Below are 6,000 nucleotides of genomic sequence, written 5' to 3'. Positions count from 1 at the left end.
ACTAGATGATCAGAATGGTCCCTTCTGACCTTAGTATCTATGACTCCTGCCAGGGAATGAATGATCTTGGCAGGTGCTAACTGCCTTCAACTCCCACTCCTTTCAACTAGAGATGCTCAGTGCTTTGAAAAGCTGTGTCCTTTTGTTGCAAGTGAGAATTAGTTTGAGACTCTCAATTCATACTCCATAATGGACACTTGGACAGCATCATAAAATCACAGCATAATTTTATGCTTGACAGACACTCCCAGGACTAAAATAGCCAAGTGGTTACAGGCTAGCATTGAGATGCAGAAGCCACTCAAGGCAATCTGTTGCTCTAGGCAACACTTTAGTGTTCTGCTCCCGCCCCCCACCACCACTTAAATTTGGCCCATGACAGAGGAGCAACTGCCTAGCTCACCTACAGCTAGAACAGCTCCTGCTGAGGTTCACCACCTGGCACAGCCTTGTGAGCAAACTTACATGTCTTTCTCAGTGCCATTAGTCTCTCACCTCCAGGTTGGGCATTACATGCATACCCAGATTAAATACATACAATGGAATTCTGTCAGAAGCTTCTTAGTTTGTCTTTGGTTTTAAGGATGCTGTATGTGTATTGTAAATACAACATAGCATATTTTGGCACTTTGCATATCGTCAGATCTGTCTCAGAGCACTTTCTGCCATAGGATAGTCTGCCTCAGTTTCCCTGTTTGTCAAGTGGGGATTTAATTCTTATTTACTTTGGTAAAGCACTTTGAGAGCAAATGGTGAAAAATGCCATCCAAGCTCTAAGTATTATTTATTAGGACAACTTTATTAAAGCCTCATATCTTTGCTAAGATTACCACGGAGTATTTCTGATAAACTACTCAAATGAGGCCTAATTGTTACAGTAACTAACAAACTAGCACTTCAACTCTGAAGACAAGAGTTCGAATGTTGCCTGGTTAACATGACTTTAGTAGTGTAAATTATGTGTATCTTCCACATCACAAACCAGCTGCACAAGTGACAATCTCAGTTCAGGAAAGGAAGAATACTGGACCAGCCCAGCGTGTTCCAGGTAAGAACTGAAGTGCAGTATGGTGTCAAGAATCTTTCAGAACGCTATCTGTACTATTCCCGATGTTAGCCCCTCACTTTCAGCTGTATTCAATTTTATCCCACACCTACCCCAGGGCATCTGATTACTCTCCCTTCACTAGTGAGGGATATTTCACAAAACATTTGTGCTCTATTTTATCTCATCGATACAGGACACCCTCAAACCAAATAATCTGTGTATCTTTTTCTTTCTTTGTAATATACTTTTAAGAAATGCAATCGATATATGTAGAGCTAGAATCTACATATCATCAACCGTTCTTTAGGGGAAATGTTATCCACATTTGCAGTTCAATGAGGTTCAACTAGAATTCCAACATATGTAACCTGTGGCAGGCTTATTTCAAATGACAGAAGGGCTAAGAAACCACCTTTTGGCCCTTATAGCAGATGTCCTAGGGAGATGACTGTCAAGTAGGCATTTATTATTATTTATTATGTGTATTATGGTAGTGCCTAGAAGCTCCAACTGAGAGCAGGGCCCTGCTGTGCTAGGGACTGTAGCTGGAGCTAGGCGAATGTACATTATCATCAATGCTTTCAGTTTGTCACAGCAAATTGCACTAATACATATATGAAAATCTATCTAAGTTATTCCTACCTCTTAGGATTAAATAACAGATAATTATATAGCATTGCAACTCCATATTTGTACATTTCAATTTGGAAAGAGGTACACAAAAAATGTTGTTTGTTAAACACCTTCTTAAAGATTTAGGAGCTGATTCTTAGGTACCTTTAGGTCTCTTTACACCACTCTGGACAGGTAAAGTGAGTGCAAATTACATTTACATCCATGTTTAGGCTGGGAAGTTTGGAGGAGGATGCTCACTCCAGATGGAGCAAAACCCTCAGATCTCATCCAGAGTTTCTTTGGGATCTCTGGCCTACACACCTTTGACCATATCTTATCTACAATTCATAGCTGCACTGATCATAAGAGATGAATATGCTGCACTTTTCCCACAGGAGAGCTTCTCATATTTTTGTTGTTGTACATTTATCCCTTCCACACACATTTCTACAGAAAGGGTTGGGCTGTGGCTTAAGGAGAAGATCTCAGATACTGGAGTGCAAACAATACTTGTCAGACAAGTTAAGTGTTGGGAACTACTGGTGACATTTCACTTGACTGGGTTAATTATTTTTCCACTTTAGGCTATGTGTTTGCATAATAAAGATCAGCAAGTCACATTTTTTACATATCCTTTTACATCAACAGCTTACCGTCCTTGGTACCTGGATGCCACTTCCTAACGTACATCAGTGTACATTGATATTCAGTGATTCTGATCTTTGACTAGCCTTTGAAATAGAAACACACTTCAGAACAACAAATTATGCTTTGACATTAGAAGATGCAATCTGTAATGGATATTACAAGCTGAAGATTAAGAGAGACTATCTGTGATATTTGACCTTAGCTTGATAAACTGGAGTCTCTCCTTCCTCCTACACATTATTTGATTGTAGAACATAACCTTGGAACATACTAATAATAATTACTCAGAGCTGATATATCCTTTATGTGCCCACTCTGGTAAGAAAGGGAGATGTTCGCTAGAGCAACTGTAAATCAGCAAAGCATACACTGAAATATACAATAGAGTGTACTTTGAGATAGAGTCCTTCATACACTATCTAACAGCATGCTTTACAGAGAGTCAAACATAAGCTAATGAGAAAAGAGCATTCTGGAAATGAGATCTGAAGAGGGGAAGTGATTCAGTGACTGAAAGGGAGGTGGGGGGAAAGTCCAGATAGGCAGGAAGTATTGTGATACCCCAACTGAACAGAGCAGAGGTGGGCAAACTACGGCCCCCGGGACCGTCCTGCCTGGTCCTTGAGCTCCCGGCTGGGGAGGCTAACTCCCAGTCCCTCCTCTGCTGTCCCCCCTTCCGTGCAGCCTCACCTCGCCACACCGCCAGCGCTCTGGCCCACTGCTCCTGTCAGGCAGCGCGGCAGCATGGCTGGCTCTGGTATGGTAAGGGGGCAGGGAGCGGGAGGGGTTGGATGAGGGGCAGTCAGGGGACAGGGAGCAGGGGATGGTTGGATGGGGCAGAAGTTCAGGGGCAAAGTCGGGGGATGGGGAGGTTGGATGGGAGCGGTTAGGGGCGGGGGTATGGATAGGGGTCGTGGCAGTCAGGAGATAGGAAGCGGGGGGAGTTGGATGGATCAGGGGTTCTGAGGGGGGCAGTCAGTGGAAGGGGGCAGATGGGGGCAGGGGCCAGGCTGTTTGCGGAGGCACAGCCTTCCCTACCCGGCCCTCCATACAGTTGCGCAACCTCAATGTGGCCCTTGGGCCAAAAAGATTGCCCCGCCCTGGAATAGAGGGAACTAGCAAGATTAGAAGGTGCTTCTCTGCTGCTGTGTGACAAGACAAGACTTCTCAGCATGGCACATCAGGGAGGGGGTTAAGGAATTGAAATGGGGCTGCACATAGGTCTTTACTCATTAACAGCCCAAATTCAATAACCTTCTGAACATGCTGCAAAAGCCATCTATCTGATAGGGCTCTGGGGGAAGGTTGAGGGTCTGGAGTTTTTTTTGGTGGGGGGGGTTAAAGGGGCTGTTTTTGCTGCTTCAATTTATTGGCTGGTTGGGTTGCTTTAGTTGTATACAATTAGGTTTTGCTGTTGGGTAGTCAGTTGTGATTGTAGATCTAAAGAATTGTTAGGGCACCTGGAGCTCTTTGCATGGGCATTTTTAAATGTGTGTGTGTAAATAAAGGTAACTCCTCAGCACAACATCCAGACCAAATAGCTGGATTGGGCACTAGGCAGATTGGCAGAGGAATAGGAGGAGAGTAAACCTCACCTCCAGGTTACTCAGCCCATATTTTCTTCTGCCCCTGGACTTGCATGGCATGAACACATTGAATGCTTTAGTCTTCAGTGTGTGTCCTCTTTTGCATCTGAAGTCCCATGGCTACTTCACCTCAGCTGGCCTGTGTTGTAATGAGTAGCCTGGAGAACTTAGTCAATCCCGGGCTGGCAGAGTCTTCCAGCCAGATCTCAGTGGATATTTCTACACAGGGAAAAAAAAAAAAAACCACCACAGCCGCGAGTCTGAGATCCTGGGCTCAGGCTCATGGGATTCTTGCTGCAGTGCTAAAAATAGCAATGTCAGCATTTGGGCTTGGGCTGGAGCCCAGGCTCAGAGACCCGCTTCCCTCATGGGGTTTCAGAGCCCAGGCTCCAAGCCTACACTGCTAGTTTGAACAGTGCAATACGAGTCCCATGAGGCTTTGTCAGTTGATCCGGACTCTGAGACTCTCTGCTGCAAGTCTGGGTTTTTTTTGCCAGGTAGACATACCCCCATACCCAGTGACAGAGGCAAAATCGGGAGGGTTGGGGGGGGGCTCATTCAAACTCAGTTTGTGAATAACCCGGCTTTTGTTGATGACTGCATTCATCAGCATGAGCTTGTGCAGCCTTCTTGTACCAGCCACCAGAATTATGGTTGTAGCTGAGGTCAAGGGGACTGGCAGTACATTTTGACCATTGGGGGTGAAATCCTGGCTCCACTGAAGTCAATGGCAAAAATCCCATTGGTGTCAGTGGGTCCAGGATTTCACTCTGGATTCTTCCCTCTAGGGTTGGTCTCCCAGACAGTCTCCCCAGGCGTGTTTTCACTGGAAATGGTGAGGCTAGGATGTACTTGGGTCCTTGACCTCAGATGTTTTCTCCAATTCAACAACTTCCCAAAAAACAATATGACTGCACTATGTTCTTGGAGCCGGAGTCTTTACCCTGCACTATGTTAGTAAAGGTGAGCCAACAGGTTAGCCAAGAGTTATGTGGATGCTGGAGAGCCCCCCCGGTGGAGCAGAGGTAGCATAGCATGAAGATCTAATGTCAAACAGTCAGGGGCAGAGTTATCCAAAGTCTTGAAGGTGAGCTGCAGTAGAGGTTAGACCATGACACTGGAAAAGAGTGAGCCAACGAAGGGATTCAAAAATAGTCAGATCACCATGCCAGGAAGGTGATCTGAGCAGCAGTGGTTTGTATGGGCAGGAGAGGGATGGCACAGGAGGTGTCAGGGAAGAGACATTAACAGTAAGCAGGTGAGGAGAAGAATGGGTGTATTTGTACAGAGGTTAGCTTGAAAGAATTTTTTATTGCTAAAGCTTTGATTTTTTTAAAGTAGACCAGCTAAGGTCAGAGGATTGTTGCAAAAGCTTTGAACAACCAATCCAGGTAGCACAGGAATCGTGTCTGATGTTCTCTAGTTGTGTAGTCCTGTGCTACAACTTGGAATGGATACTTATTAGAACTGAACTTCTGCTCTTCGTTGCTCTTCCACCAATGATAGTCATGCAAACACCATCACTTTGTGGCATGATGCCAGCCTAAAACAACATACAGACCACCTTCTGCCAACTTGTGGTTTAAGCACTGGGATCCTGTAGTAAAAATAAAGTCAAAGGCATACATTCAAGTTTTTTGCCACCCCCATGTTAATATCAGCAGTTTGTTGAGAGAGGGGGAAATAAATATTCACTTATTAAAATTCAAATCACATTTTGATTAACAAGTTAATGTACTGATATTTGCAAATGACAGAAGAAAAGCACTATATGTAGGTATTAAATATTAGTGATTCAATTATTAATAATCATACTAACACCCTTTTTCACAGCAATTGTATTAAAAGAAACATTCAGAAGCACAAAAACAATAAGCTCCTGAGGGGCCTAGCAAAATGCGCATATTCACATTAGTCATTCCCAGCATCAGTTTAGATGAACTCTTGGTATGCAAATCTCACCACCAACCATCGCAGTGGACAACCAGTGGGGAGGGTAACAATTGCTTAGTTTGCAAGCTCTGTGGGACAGGGACCATCTTTTTGGTCTGTGTTTGTAAAGTGCCTAACACAGTGGGATCGTGGTCCATAACTAGGATTCCT

The sequence above is a fragment of the Dermochelys coriacea genome, chromosome 4 (genome assembly GCF_009764565.3).
Source record: "Dermochelys coriacea isolate rDerCor1 chromosome 4, rDerCor1.pri.v4, whole genome shotgun sequence".
In the NCBI taxonomy this organism is placed as follows: domain Eukaryota; kingdom Metazoa; phylum Chordata; order Testudines; family Dermochelyidae; genus Dermochelys; species Dermochelys coriacea.
Note: the sequence above shows the minus strand (reverse complement) of the source record.